The sequence below is a fragment of the Scyliorhinus torazame genome, chromosome 13, assembly GCF_047496885.1.
Source record: "Scyliorhinus torazame isolate Kashiwa2021f chromosome 13, sScyTor2.1, whole genome shotgun sequence".
Lineage (NCBI taxonomy): Eukaryota > Metazoa > Chordata > Chondrichthyes > Carcharhiniformes > Scyliorhinidae > Scyliorhinus > Scyliorhinus torazame.
In genome coordinates this window covers 5,095,445-5,111,861 of record NC_092719.1, presented here as the reverse complement: position 1 = coordinate 5,111,861, position 16,417 = coordinate 5,095,445, and positions in this window count along the sequence as shown.

The window sequence follows — 16,417 nt, the reverse complement described above, 5'->3', positions numbered from 1 at the left end:
CGACCAAGAATAAAGCCTAAGCTGAAACCGTAAGGCTCCTGGAGGCGACGACAACATAGATTACATAGAACATACAGTGCAGAAGGAGGCCATTCGGCCCATCGAGTCTGCACCGACCCACATTAATCCCTCACTTCCACCTTATCCCCGCAACCCAATAACCCCTCCCAACCCTTATGGACACTACGGGTAATTTAGCATGGCCAATCCACCTAACCTGCACGTCTTTGGACTGTGGGAGGAAACCGGAGCACCCGGAGGAAACCCACGCGGACACGGGGAGAACGTGCAAACTCCGCACAGACAGTGACCCAGCGGGGAATCGAGCTAGGCAGCTAGGCAGCTAGGAGCGCCTCCTAGCTAATCGGGGTGGTACAAGCACCACCACCACCGGGGCCGAGGCAATCGACACGGACGATCAGACCACCCGACCGACTCGTGGCGTCGATCTAAAACTAAATATGGACTTTCACAAGAACATTTTGCTTTTCTTCCCATACCCTCTGTAAATAGTTGCAACAGGACAAAATTGTACAATACCGTATTGCCTTGTGAATTTTTTTTTTCCTCCCAGGACCAGCCCTGTAAACCCTTACCACCATACGAAGCATCACCCCGCCGGGTTCATTTTTGACAAGGGGTGAATGTGGTAGTATGTATTGGGGGTCATGTGGGACTGGCAGCCCTAATGTCATTGGCTGACAGATCCCGGGTCCTGGTTGGCCGTTGACCTCTAGCTCCGCCCTGAAGGCGGAGTATAAGAAGCCGGAGTCTTCCCCCGCAGGCCAGTTTACTATCGAGCTGCGGGGGAACAGACACGCTTAATAAAGCCTCATCAACTTCACTCTATTCGTCTCACGGAGTCTTTGTGCGCTACACTGACTTAAAATGGAGAACCGCAAAGGCTGAAGGGAAATTCAGCCAACACAGGCAAGGACTAGCAAATACAGAAATCATGTATAATGGAACCTGCATAACAACCAGACAGCACTGAAACCAGCAGCCATCTGCATAGTAATGTAGCAGTCATCTACATATTAATGTGCGATCCCCAGGCACAATGGCAACAGTTAAGGTAAACAAAGCCAAGCCAGACTCCTCGGCGCCAGCAGGAGCCAAGACAAAGGAAGGCCAACGGACACTTAGGACCACCCAGCGATCAGGGAACCGCTCCAGCATTGGAGAAATCAATCCAAGTGATCGGAAAGCAGTCCAATCACTTGGAACCAGGTACGGGGTCCGCCCCGAAGGGCGGGAAGCCCCTGGGGACTATAAAGTAAAGCCCCCAAGTTCAAATCGTTCTTCTTGGCAGGGTCACTCAGCAGCGAATCAACCCTTGAGAGTGGACTGCCCAAGCTGCCTCATCAAGCAAGTAAGTCTCAAGTCAACGCTCGCTACGAGATAGGCGCTCCTAGCTACAAGTCCATATCAGCTTTTGAATCCTGCAGACTCAGGACCTGAACGAAAGGCCATTTGTTCCCCATACCTGGTGGGTCAATTCCGAAGCTAAGTATAGGCCTGTTAGTGATAGAAATAGCCTAGGAAGTAGAGTTTATGCATGAGTAGAGATTTACTGTGTATAATAAATGTGTTTTGATTTGAATCTTACGAATTGGTGTGTTGAGTTATTGATCATTACTTGAACTTGAACCTCGTGGCGGTATCATAAAGCTACCTGGCGACTCTAGAGCAAAGGTTAAACAAACAGAGCAAATTACGATTTAAGAGCCAACCAAAAGTTAGCAACAACACACAGGGCAATTCTCTAAAGAGCTTAAGTGTAACTAGATGGTCTGCACACTATGAAGCAGTCCGGGCAATTAAAAATGGATATATGGGTATTTTACAAACTCTCAAACATATTTTTGAAGACTCAGAAGAGAAGCCTGAATGTAAACGAGATGCAAAGAATTTATACCACAAGTTGGTAAAACTGGAATATGCTATTTTAACAGTCGTTTGGGAAGTGCTGGAACGTTTCAACAAAACAAGTAAGAAACTCCAAACTCCTGGTTTTGATGTATTTGAAGGTTATCATCTGCCATCATCTTTACTTTTGTTTGTTAAAGAACTCAGAGAAAATTCAGCCGATGGGATTGCACATTATGAATCAGAAACAAAAGGTTTGTGTGAAGATATCACCTCAAGTTATTCTGATGCTTCAAACGCATTGTTACAAGGAAATTTTCAGATGGAACAAGTGGAATTGCTTCTTTGAGAGGAGCTGACAAATTTAGGATAGAAGTTCTATATCAACTCTATGACTGCTTGAAAATCCAGTTACGCAAGAGGATTGACCCATATGAGCAGATTGCAAAAAGGTTCAAGTTGCTCTCAGAATTGGTGAACAATTCTGAAATTGATGAGGACAGTATTAAACTTATAATATCGTATTACAAAGATGATATTGACCACAAATTAGTAAACGAATGTTATCAGTTCAAAGAATATTTGCACCTTAGGAAATCCCAGAACACAGAAGGAAACACGCCATCTAAAATGCAATGCGCAGAAGTTCTTCAGCTTATTTGTGAGCAACACCTAATTGAAGTGTTCCCCAATATTACTACTGTGCTTAAGCTGTACTTGACAATGCCTATCACGAGCTGTGAAGCAGAAAGGATTTTTTCAAAGCTATCCTTTATAAAGAACAAATTTTGGTCTACCATGACTGAAGAGCGCTTAAATTCTTTATGCATATTGTCTCTAGAAAATGACATTGCAAGGAAGCTCTCATATAGAACATAGAACATAGAACATAGAACAATACAGCGCAGTACAGGCCCTTCGGCCCACGATGTTGCACCAAAACAAAAGCCATCTAACCTACACTATACCATTATCATCCATATGTTTATCCAAGAAACTTTTAAATGCCCTCAATGTTGGCGAGTTCACTACTGTAGCAGGTAGGGCATTCCACGGCCTCACTACTCTTTGCGTAAAGAACCTACCTCTGACCTCTGTCCTATATCTATTACCCCTCAGTTTAAAGCTATGTCCCCTCGTGCCAGCCATTTCCATCCGCGGGAGAAGGCTCTCACTGTCCACCCTATCCAACCCCCTGATCATTTTGTATGCCTCTATTAAGTCTCCTCTTAACCTTCTTCTCTCCAACGAAAACAACCTCAAGTCCATCAGCCTTTCCTCATAAGATTTTCCCTCCATACCAGGCAACATCCTGGTAAATCTCCTCTGCACCCGCTCCAAAGCCTCCACGTCCTTCCTATAATGCGGTGACCAGAACTGTACGGAATACTCCAAATGCGGCCGTACCAGAGTTCTGTACAGCTGCAACATGACCTCCTGACTCCGGAACTCAATCCCTCTACCAATAAAGGCCAACACTCCATAGGCCTTCTTCACCACCCTATCAACCTGGGTGGCAACTTTCAGGGATCTATGTACATGGACACCTAGATCCCTCTGCTCATCCACACTTTCAAGAACTTTACCATTAGCCAAATATTCCACATTCCTGTTATTCCTTCCAAAGTGAATCATCTCACACTTCTCTACATTAAACTCCATTTGCCACCTCTCAGCCCAGCTCTGCAGCTTATCTATATCCCTCTGTAACCTGCTACATCCTTCCACACTATCGACAACACCACCGACTTTAGTATCGTCTGCAAATTTACTCACCCACTCTTCTGCGCCTTCCTCTAGGTCATTGATAAAAATGACAAACAGCAACAGCCCCAGAACAGATCCTTGTGGTACTCCACTTGTGACTGAACTCCATTCTGAACATTTCCCATCAACCACCACCCTCTGTCTTCTTTCAGCTAGCCAATTTCTGATCCACATCTCTAAATCACCCTCAATCCCCAGCCTCCGTATTTTCTGCAATAGCTTACCGTGGGGAACCTTATCAAACGCTTTGCTTTAATCCATATACACCACATCAACTGCTCTACCCTCGTCTACCTGTTCAGTCACCTTCTCAAAGAACTCGATAAGGTTTGTGAGGCATGACCTACCCTTCACAAAGCCATGCTGACTATCCCTGATCATATTATTCCTAGCTAGATGATTATAAATCTTGTCTCTTATAATCCCCTCCAAGACTTTACCCACTACAGACGTGAGGCTCACCGGTGACAAAACTGTATGTGAATATGTTGCTAGAAAAAACAGAAAAAAGAGTATTTTGTAAAATGTGCTTCATGTAGTATGTATTCTCATCGGTGTCTAAAATAAAAGATTATATTGACTGTGGTCTTTTCTATCTTTTATTTCATCATTCTATGATGCATCATGCATGTATATAACATTTCCCTCATTTTCATCCCCACATTACTCAAAAACGATAAGGCATAGGAAATGTTTATTCACACCAGTGACTTTGACATGTGAGATAACCCAGTGCAGCAATTTTAATCAAAGTCTGAGATGTAGTGGTTACATTTAAAAAAAATTTGTGGTGATCTGCCGTGGAACAACCCCATTGAAGAAGATAACCGTGGTTACCCAGACCTCGTTGCTGGTTGCGAAGGGGCCCTCATAACAGTTCAAGCTTCAGGGCCCCAAAAATGTAGGTCCGCCACTGAAGAAAGGTACTGCGATAATCATGGGTGGCTTTAATCTACATGGCGATTGAAAAAATCAGATTGCCAAAGGTAGCCTGGAAAATGTGTTCATAGAGTGTATTCAGGGGCAATTTCTCAGAGCAGCGCACTCTAGCAGGCATTTCTGGGCCTGGTAATGTGCAGTGAGACAGGATTAATCAATAACCTCATGGTAAATAAGCCTCTCAGGGAAAGCAATTATAACATGATAGAAATTCATGTTCAGTTTGAAATGCAGAGGTGTCAGGGTTTGAAACCTGAAGTAAAGGTGACTATGAGGGTGTGAAGGCAGAGTTCACGCGGGTTGAATGGTAACACGTGGGGGTGCAGTGGCAGACTTTTAAAGAGATATTTAAAGACACTCAGAATGGATTTATTCCAGTGAGAATTGAGGAGGATGTATCATCCGTGGCTAAATAAGCAAGTTAAGGATAGCGTTAAATTCAAAGAAACACTGTACCAATCTACAGAAATGATGGGTAGGTCAGAGGATTGGGCAGATTTTAAGAAGCGGAAAAGAATGACTAAAAGATAATAAAGAAGCAGAAAGCAGAGTCTGAGAGAAGGTTAATCAGCAATATAAAAAGATGGGAAAGGTTTCTACAAGCATTTGAACAGGAAAAGGTAATTGAAGCTAGTGCTGTTCCTCGAGGGAGTGAGTCTGGAGAATTGATCATGGAAAACAAAATAATGACAGAGGCATTGAACAGGGATAGTTTGTCGGTCTTGAAGACTTCCAAACTTCCCAAAGATATTTAAATTTCAGGTGGCGATAGGGAGGAGTGATCCTAATACAATAGCCATCACTAGGGAAAAACCATTAGTCCCCAGAACCAGTTAACCTGCAACCTAAGCTCTGAAAAGAAGTGGCAACACAGATAGTGGGTGCATTGGTTGTATCGTCTTCCAAAATTCTTTAGATTCTGGAAAGGTTCCAGTGGAACGCCTAATGTAAAACCTTTATTGAAAAAAGCAGGGAAGCAGAAATAGGAAACTGTAGGCCAATTGACCGAACATTTGTCATAAGGAAAAATGCCAGAATCCATTATTAAGGAGGTCAAAGCAGGATGCTTCGATAACCGCGATTTGGCCAGGCAGGGGCAACCTGGCTTTGTGGAAGGGAAATCATGATGCTAATCTGTTAGGTTTTCACCAAGTCACCTCAAGGTGGATAAAAGGGGAACCTGTGGATGTGGTGTACTTAGATTTCAAAAAGGTATTTGATAAGGCATCCATAAAAGGTTATTACACAAAATTAGTGTTTATGGTGTTGGGAGTAACATATTAGCATGGATTAAGGGTTGATTGGCTAACAATAAATACAGAGTAGGGATAAATGGGTCTTTTTCAGGTTGGCAAGCTGTAACAAGTGGAAGGCCACAGGGATCAGTCCTGGGGTCTCAATTATTTAAAATCTACATCAATGACTTGGATGAAGGGACTGAATGTACGGTTGTTAAAAATGGCACCAGATAGATGGGAAAGTATATTGTCCAGAGGAAGTAGAGTGTCTGCCCTGGGATAAAGACAGGTTAAGTGAGTGGGCAAAAATTTGGCAGATGGACTATAATGTGGGTAAATGTGAACGTGTCAACGTTGGCAGGAAAAATAAAGATGTAGTCCACTATTTAAATGGAGAGACTGCAGAACTCGGTTGATACAGAGGGATCTGGTGGCCTGGTACATGAATCACAAAAGGTTAGTCTGCAGGTACAGCAAGTGATTAGGAAGTCAAATGGAATGTTGGTGTTTATGGGGATGTTTATGCAAAGGGGATGGAATAATAATCTTATTATTGTCACAAGTAGGCTTACATTAACACTGCAATGAAGTTACTGTGAAAATCCCCTAGTCGCCACATTCCGGCACCTGTTCGGGTACACAGAGGGAGAATTCAGAATGTCCAATTCATCTAACAAACACGTCTTTCGGGACTTGTGGGAGGAAACCAGAACACCCGGAGGAAACCCACGCAGACAGAGGGAGAATGTGTAGATTCCGCACAGACAGTGACCCAAGCCAGGAATCGAACCTGGGACCCTGGCACTGTGAAGCAACAGTGCTAATCACTGCTACCGTGGTACCGTGCCACCATCACAACTCATCCATCCAGAAGCCTCCGCACCTGGCAACCACTGTACATGGGAAGCTCGCCACTCGACCTGCCTCTGTACCCAGCACACTCTGTGCCATTCGGGAGTCGCCTGGCACAATCCTAGGGAGCAGGACTTCCAACTTCCGGCACACTTTCTCCCAAACCGGGTTTGCAGAGGCCGGGAAATGTCCTGAATCTGCATTCCCAACCCTAGAGTAAAAATCCAGTTCCTTGGCCGTAAACTCTGGAATTCCCTTAATTCTAAATGCTTGGGAATAGGAACAGGAGTAGGCCATTCGGCCCATTGTGGCTGCTCCACCATTCAATAAGATCATAGCTGATCTGCATGTGGTCTCACCTCCATCTTTTTATCTGACCCCCAAAACCCTTCACTCTCTTACCTAACAACAATCTGACGAACTCAGCCTTGAATAAAATCAAAGACCCAGCCTCTACTTTCTAGAGAAATTAAAGAAATAAAGTAAAAGAAAATCTGTGAAAAGCACACAATCTGGGAAATTGGGAATAAGGAAAGAAATGGGAAATAAGACTTCCAAGGAGAAGTAACCGACCAAGAACAAAACTTTTGGTCAGTCACTTTTGAAGTGAAAGGCTTTCAAACTGAGTTCAAAGTTGACACTGGAGCCCGTGTTACAACACTGGCTGATTAATTGGAACGGCTCGAAGCAATCAACATCCAGCTCTCAAGAATTAAATTGTAAAGCCCAGGTGGTACGGATCTTCATGTGCAGAAAACTGCCACCCTTAGCCACAAGGGGTGAGATTACCGAGACACTCTACATCTTGCACAGTCAAAGCACATTGTTACTGAGCAGAAATACCTGTATAGAACTCGGACAAGATCCTACAATAGGACAACCAGGTACCATTCAAGGGGGAATTCTCAAAGTTGGGTGAAGGACCGACAGCTTTTGATTCAGCAGAAACTGGTAAAGTTTATTCATTGAGCAGTGAGTTGTTCTTTATAGAAACAACCATCCACTACAACCCAGGTTGTGTTTACAAATCGCTCAGCTGTTTTCATTGACAGGCTAGGGGTGTGTGGAAAAAGTAGGCACTGAGATGCAAGAGGAGCTTCCAGATCAGGTTAGCTCGTTCCTAACAAAGGTTATGAGAAAGGGGCCATTGTTGCAACAGATGGTCCATTGAAAGATTGAGGTTCTATATATTGTTATGCTCTCGGAACCCACTGCCGAGGCAGTTCACAGAATCCCAGAATGGTTACAGCACAGAAGGAAGCCATTTGGCCCATCGTGTCTGTACCGGCCCTCCAAACGAGCACCAGGACTTAATGCCATTCCCCTGCATTTTCCCTATATCCCTGTACATTGCCTAATCATCTAATGTTCTCTTGAATGCCTCTATTGAAGCTGCCTCTACCACACTTCCAGGCCGTGCATTCCAGACCCCAACCACTCGCTGGGTGAAAAAGATTTTTCTCACATCGTATTTGCTTCTTTCGCGAATCACTTTAACTCTGTGCCACTCTCGTTCTCAATCTTCTGACGAGCGGGATCAGTTTATCCCTGTCTACTCTGTACAGACCCCTCATGATTTTGAACATTTCTATCAAATCTCCTCTTGGCCTTCTTCTCTCCGAGGAGAACAGTCCCAACCTCTCCAATCTATCCTCATCACTGAAGTTTCTCATCCCTGGAACCATTCTTGTGAACCTCTTCTGCAATCTGTCCAATGCGTTCACATCCTTCCTATAGCATGGCACCCAGAGCTTGGACACAATATTCTAGCTGAGGGTTAACTAGTGTCTTGTATAAATTCAGCATAATCTCCTTGCTAGCGTACTCTGTGCCCCTATTAATAAAGCCCAGAATACTCTCTGCTTTATGAACTGCTCTCTCCACCTGTCCTTCCAACTTCAATGATCATAGACACTCAAGTCCCTCTGTTCCTGCATCCCCTTAAAAACTTTACCCCGTATCTTATATTGTCTCTCCATGTTCTTCCTACCAAAATGCATCACCTAACACTTCTCTCCCTATCTGCCCACTCCACCAACTTGTCTATGTCCTTTTGAAGTTCCACACTGTCCACTTTACAGTTCACAATATTTCCAAGTTTGTGTCATCTGCAAACTTTGAAATTGTCCCCTGCACATCAGGATCTAGATCATCAATATATATCAGGAAATGCAAGGGTCCCAAACCCTATCCTTGGGGAACCTTCCTCCAGCTGGAAAAATATTTCTGTCGTGTCTCACTAACTTGATAGAGTTTTTCGAGGAGGTCACAAAGATGATTGATGCATGTAGGGCAGTGGATGTTGTCTATATGGGCTTCAGTAAGGCCTTTGACAAGGTCCCTCATGGCAGACTGGTACAAAAGGTGAAGTCACACGGGATCAGAGGTGAGTTGGCAAGGTGGATACAGAACTGGCTAGGTCATAGAAGGCAGAGAGTAGCAGTGGAAGGGTGCATTTCTGATTGGAGGGCTGTGACTAGTGGTGTTCTGCAGGGATTTTTCAGGGACCTTTGCTGTTCGTAGTATATATTAATGATTTGGAGGAAAATGTAACTGGTCTAATTAGTAAGTTTGCGGACGACACAAAGGTTGGTGGAATTGAGGATAGTGATGAGGACTGTCAGAGGATACAGCAGGATTTAGATCATTTGGAGACTTGGGTGGAGAGATGGCAGATGGAGTTTAATCCGGACAAATGTGAGGTAATGCATTTTGGAAGGTCAAATGCAGGTAGGGAATATACAGTGAATGGTAGAACCCTCAAGAGTATTGACAGTCAGAGAGATCTAGGTGTACAGGTCCACAGGTCACTGAAAGGGGCAACACAGGTGGAGAAGGTAGTCAAGAAGGCATATGGCATGCTTGCCTTCTTTGGTCGGGGCATTGAGAATAAAAATTGGCAAGTCATGTTGCAGCTGTATAGAACCATAGTTAGGCCACACTTGGAGTATAGTGTTCAATTCTGGTCGCCACACTACCAGAAGGATGTGGAGGCTTTGGAGAGGGTGCAGAAGAGATTTGCCAGGATGTTGCCTGGTATGGAGGGCATTAGCTATGAGGAGAGATTGAATAAACTCGGTTTGTTCTCACTGGAACGACAGAGGTTGAGGGGCGACCTGATAGAGGTCTACAAAATTATGAGGGGCATAGACAGAGTGGATAGTCAGAGGCTTTTTCCCAGGGTAGAGGGGTCAATTACTAGGGGGCATAGGTTTAAGGTGCGAGGGACAAGGCATAGAGGAGATGTACGAGGCAAGTTTTTTACGCAGAGGGTAGTGGGTGCCTGGAACTCGCTACCGGAGGAGGTGATGGAAGCAGGGACGATAGTGACATTTAAGGGGCATCTTGACAAATACATGAATAGGATGGGAATAGAGGGATACGGACCCCGGAAGTGTAGAAGATTTTAGTTTAGAGGGGCAGCATGGTCGGCACGGGCTTGGAGGGCCGAAGGGCCTGTTCCTGTGCTGTACTTTTCTTTGTTCTTTGCTTCCTGTTATTGAGACAATTTTGCATCCATGTTGTTACTGCCGCTTTTATTCCCTATGCTATAACTTTTCTCAGAAGTCTGTTGTGCGGCACTGTATCGAATACCTTCTGAAAGTCCAAGTACACACCACCAACAGCATTGCCCTCATTGACCCTTTCTGTTCCCTCCTCAAAAGAACTCCAGTAAGTTACTTAAACATGATTTCTCCTTCAGAAATCCATGCCGGCTCTTCCTAATAAGTCCACATTTTTCCGGGTGACTGCTAACTCTGTCCCGAATAATTGTTTTTTAGAATCTCGCCCATCGCTAATGGCAAGGGCGCAATGTTTGCAAATCTCCAGCCCTCTGGCACCTCCTCTGAGTCCAGAGAAGACTGGAATATTATGGCCAGCTCTCCCACAATTTCCATTCTCACTTCCTTCAATATCCTTGCATGTATCTCTTCCGTTCCCAGTGCCTTGTCAACTTTCTCTTTTTATTCAACTAAGGGGCAATTTAGCGTGGCCAATCCACATATGTTGCACACCTTTGGGTTGTGGGGGTGAGACCCATGCAGACTCGCTTGTCTGCTTTCAGAACCGACAGTCCATTCGATACTTCCTCTTTGTCAATCTTGAACCCTTCTCGGGGCAGTTTCCTACTTTATCACCATTTTATGGTGTACTTTTAACATCTATCTCCTTGGTACAGATGGGTGCAAAGTATTCATTTAATGCCTCAGCGATGCTCCCAGCCTCCATGTGTATATGTCCTTTCAGGTCCCTACTCCTTCTTTTACTTTTTCTATGTGTGGAACTGGGAATAGGCTGACAAGACACAAAGGCCAGGAACAGAAACTGTCACATTAGGCCCTGGCTGGATTCTTGATTGAATCATCCCAGATAAACAGGAGGATCCTGTTATTCCCGTTAACGTTGGGGTCTGGATGGGACCAGTGGTGGGTGTAACCCATGACCCAATGGTAGCAGACCAGTATAAAGAAAAGAACATCAGAACGGATGCTCAGCAATAACCTGGGAGTCCCCCAGGCACAACCATCGCAAGAAGAAAGGACCCTGGGTTTCGAAGCCCAGGGAAGACGTCCACACCGAGTGATCGTAGCCAGGCCAGCCTCCTCACTAAGTGTGGGTAAACCTAGAGCTCAGCCGTGAGTCTGAGTCATACTTTGTTAAGTGAGAGAATTGTGAATAAAATTGGGTTAAACGGGCACCTCATTTGTCCTTTGCTCATCTTGCAAATAAGGGCAGCTGGGTAAAACCTATGATTAATATACTGGCCGCGGTATCTGAGGTTTTACACGTACAACAGATGCCTGTAAAAAACTGGAATATTCCTCTTGGTTCTCGACTGTATATTTTCCAGCTGACACCTGTCATAAGCACACTTCCTCTTCCTTATCTTAATTTCTATTTATTTTTTCATCCAGGCAACTCTAGCTTTAAAGTCTTTGTTGTCTGTTTTGTGGAGTCAGTTGAGTTTGCTGCTGAAGAGACGGATTTGTCCCACCAATGTTGTTTATCACTGACTGATCACAGTGAGCTATCCAGTGAGAACAAAATGCTCCACACCTAGTTAATCAAACTGCTGGAGCGGCGATGGAGCCTGTTAGTTTGTGTGGAAGTAAGTTGATGTCCACACTTCAACCTCATTAGCAAGTCATCCTTCCACTAAGGCGACCCTTCAGTTTGGAAGCAGAGATCGATAGTACAGCTCAAGTGGCCTATACTGGAATTTCATCCAGATCCAGTTCTGGAGATTCATTCCATTGTTGAAGATAGTGTCGCCTTACCTTCTTATGTTGACATCATCATCCTTTATTTTATGGGATTCCAATGTCGCTGGCTAGGCCAGCATTTATTGCCCATCTTCAATTGCCCTTCGAAAGAATGGTGGTGAGTCGCCTTCTTGAATCGTTCCAGACCATGTGGAGTAGGTACACCCACATTGCTGTTGGGGAGGGATATTCCAGGATTTTGACTCTGTGACAATGAAGGACCAGCAATATATTTCCACGGCAGGATGGAGGGGAATCTTCAGATGTTCCCATGCTGTACTTGGGATGGTAGTTGTCTTGGGTTTGGAAGGTGCTGTCTAAGGAGCCTTTGTGGCTTCCTGCAGTGCATCTTGTAGATGATGCACACGGCTGCCACTGTGCATCTGTGGTGGACAGAGTGAATGTTTAAGATGGTGGATTGGGTGCCAGTCAAGCGGGCTGCTTTGTCTGGGATTATGTCAAGCTGCTTGAGCTTCACTCACCCAGGTAAGTGGGAATATTCCATCACATTACTGATTTGAGACGTGTAGATGGTGGATAGGCTTTGGTGAGTCAGGAAGTGGTAACTTGTAACAGAATGCTAAGCCTCTGACCTGCTCTTGTAGCCACAATACTTCTACGACTGGTCCAGTTTCTGCTCAGTGGTAACCCCCAGTGAACATCCCCACTTCTGACCTTATGATGGAGGGAAGGTCATTGATGAAGCAGCTGAAGGTGATTGGGCCTAGGACACTACCCAGAGAACTCCTGCAGTGATGTCACAGGATTGAGATACTTGACCTCCAACAACCACATCCTTCTTCCTTTGTGCCAGGTACGACTCCAACCAGTGGAAAATTCTCCCTGATTCCCATTGACTCCAGTTTAGCTCGGGCTCCTTGATGCCACACTCGGTCAAATGCTGCCTTGATGTCAAGGGCAGTCACTCTCACCTCACCTCTTTTGTCCATGTTTGACAGTAAGTTTTGACACTCTTGGCAGTTCCAATGAGGTTCACATTTTATGCATTTTTATGCACATTCATGCCTACTTTTAACAATCTCAAGGGGAATCTGATCTCTCCCAAAGGGCACCTGACCGTCCCCAACTGTGTCAAGTGATATATCTAAATGAGTACAATACCTCTCCAAAATGGCACCCACCTCTCCAAAGGACTCCACAAAGTTTGGATTTTCTCCTGCCAGGTCTAATTTACACATGTTGTGTTTCACACATGTGCATCACCAAAATTAGACATGAGTGGGAGCAGCTTCTGATTTATATGGGCAGCCGTCTCTCTGAAATGCCTGTGTGCTAATCCTGACCTGGGCCCATTCTCACCCCTGCAAAAATGGTAGGTGCCATGTTCAGCAGCGGAACCTCCGGATTTTGGCCTCTTCCATTATCAGAGAGGGTCTCCATTGCTTCAAAAATCCAGGCCCAGGGTAGCTGAAGACACAGCCACCAATGGTGGAGCGTTTAAAATCGGGGTGCTCAAGCTGTACTTTGAGGAGTACAGAGATTTTGAAGGGTTGTGGGGCTGGAGAAGATTCCTGAGATATATGTTAATTCAAACGTTTTGTAAGAACCTTTCCTGGTGATTCCCCTATTTCCCGTTTCTTTTACTTTGTCGTTATAATTTTTGATCACTGGATATTTAATGGACATATACCTTTGCGTCGAGTAGAGGAAGTGAGGAACTCCAAAGGTGCAAAATAGTCCACCGTGCTACGAAGATTTAGATTTTGGACAGAAGAATTTAGACTTTCTGGCACCTGAGAGATTGGAGGGATTCGGTTCGATTGGTTGGATGGTGGCCATAGGATTTGTCAAAGTCTGCCCGTAGTCTGCCCGGTGACAGATTGTGATTGGATCCTGCCAGGTGAGATGTTTTCAGAAGACCCAGGAAACAAAACATGCCTGGATGCTGAGGGAAGAAGCTGAGAGTTGCTTTCTCTGCCTCTCTCCCTCTTTCTCCAAAAAAGGTTTCGTGTTTGCTTTTTCTGAGACCGCGGAGAGGTCTTGTCATTGTCATGGATCTACACTGAAAACCATTACAACCTGAAGGCAAGAACCATCCAACTGACCACTTAGACAAAAAACAATTTAATCGGATGATGCCTTCTATCCTTTTTCTCTTCCTGTTATTCTTTTTTTACACACCTCTTTTCCCTCTGTGTTTGTCTGCCTTGTGTGTGTGTAGAGGGGTAGGGTGAGTAAAATAATGGGGGGTTAGGAAGTAGATAATAGTTAACCAGTTGTATTTGCGGCCTATTTAATTCTAGTTATTGTTAGTAATAAAAATTAATTGTGTTTACATTTACAAACCTGGTGACTGTAATTATTGGGCAGCCAAGGGACAAAGACTGGGTATTTTCTAAGAATTATTAGTTAATTTCAATTGTGTTGTGACTCCGGGTCAAGTGGGGCTGAAATTGACCGTGCATTAACCCAGGATGTCGTAACACTTTCATAAGATTGGTCTTTCACCAGTTTGGATGAAACATCCCAAATATGACACTAAGATAGGTGGATTTGCAGATAGTGAAGGGGACTGTCAGGGAATACAGCAGAATATAGATAGATTGGAGAAGTCGGCAGAGAAATGGCAGATGGAGTTCAATCGGGACAAATGCGAGGTGATGCATTTTGGAAGATCAAATTCAGGTGTGAATTATACGGTAAATGGCAGAACCCTTAGGTACATTGACATACAGAGCGATCTGGCCGTTCAGCTCCACAGTTCCATAAAAGTGGCAATGCAGCAGGATAAGATGGTCAAGAAGGCATACAGCATGCTTGCCTTCATCGGCCGGAGCATTGAGTACAAGAGTTGGCAGGTTATGTTACAGTTGTACAAAACTTTAGTTACGCCACATTTGGAATATTGCGGCAGTTCTGGTCACCACACTACCAGAAGGTTGGTGTCGTGTTGGGTGTTCCAATACATAAAAGAACCAACACGGTTGCAGATGGTACAACTCTGTTTTATTATTCTGTACAATAATAACTATTAACTTCTGGCTGTGGTTCGTACTTCACCAGCTAACCTGTGGACCCAGCCCTAGCACTATCTTAGTGAGGCACTCAGCACATGGTGTATGTCTGAGTGGCACACTGTGAGCTCTGTGCTCTGAGCTATCTCCTGGTAGAATGAGCGGGAACTGTGGTGTTCCCTGTTTTATAGTGCGTGTGCTCTCACTGGTGATTGGCTGCGATGTTGTGTGTGTGTTGGTTGGTCCATCTACCTGTCCATCAGTGTGTGTGTGATTGCACCATGATATGTTAATATGGATGTCATGACAGTTGGATGCTTTGGAGAGAGTGCAAAGAAGGTTTACCAGGATGTTGCCTGGTCTGGAGGGTGTTAGCTATGAGGAAAGGTTGGAATAAACTCGGATTGTTTTCGTTGGAAAGACGGAGGCTGAGGGGAGAACTGATTGAGGTCTGCAAAATTATGAGAAGTAAAGACAGGATGAATAGTCAGAAGTGTTTTTCCCAGGGTGGAAGGCTCATGACAAGGGGCACAGGTTCAAGGTGAGAGGGGGAAAGTATAGGGAGGATGTGTCGGGAATGCCATTGGAGGTGCTGGAGGCAAGGCACGACAGCAGTGTTTAAGATAAATCTTGATAGACAGATGAACGGACGGGGACTGGAGGGAGACAGGTCATTTGGGAAATAAGTAGTAGGTCTAAATAAAGAATCTGGTTCAGCGCAGTCTTCGTGGGACGAAGGGCCTGTTCCTGTGCTGTAAGGTTCTTTGTTCTATGAACCTACTACAGTTTGTCCCTTTTGCAGTTATTGTCTATTTTTACATTGTGCTTCCAGTGTTTCCTGTTTCTATTTTGGATATGCAGAATTCTTGGCTTCCCTCTCATCTTAACACATTTTAGTCGAGGAGTTTCGAGACAGTGGGGACAAATCGGCAATTTCACAAAAGGATTCCGAATGCGTCCAATATATAAATATTTGGCTTTGCTTGCACGGCTACTGTTCTCTTGTGGGTAACTGTCTTTGGGAAGTAATTTAATGCTGTTTCTTCATAAACTGTGTGGAAACGATCAATATTATTGGCCACTCCATTGTGGACTGTCTAAAGGGATGATGCAAAGATTCTGTAGTCTTCTCGCTTCACATCTGATTAATGGCAGTTGTATTTATCCACAATCTATAGGCAGGTTTTACTTCCAGAGGCCTTTCTGTTTGATCAATATTAAAACCAGAGGTTATGGAATTCCACCAAGCTGGTGGTATTTGACTGATGTGCACTGAGGCAATTTAGTGCTAATCCAATAAGATGTCTGTTTCCATTTATAGCAGATGTCCTGACTTGAAATAAATCCAACAATCAGGAAGAGAGACAGTATTACATTTAGCAGGGTGAATTTCAGCAGCATCAATTATTAACCCCAGATGACTCACACTATGCTTTTTGTGGCCAGTTTAATACCCACATCTCATTTTCTGAGAACATTGAAATATTTCAGCGCCAAACATGAAATATGCAAG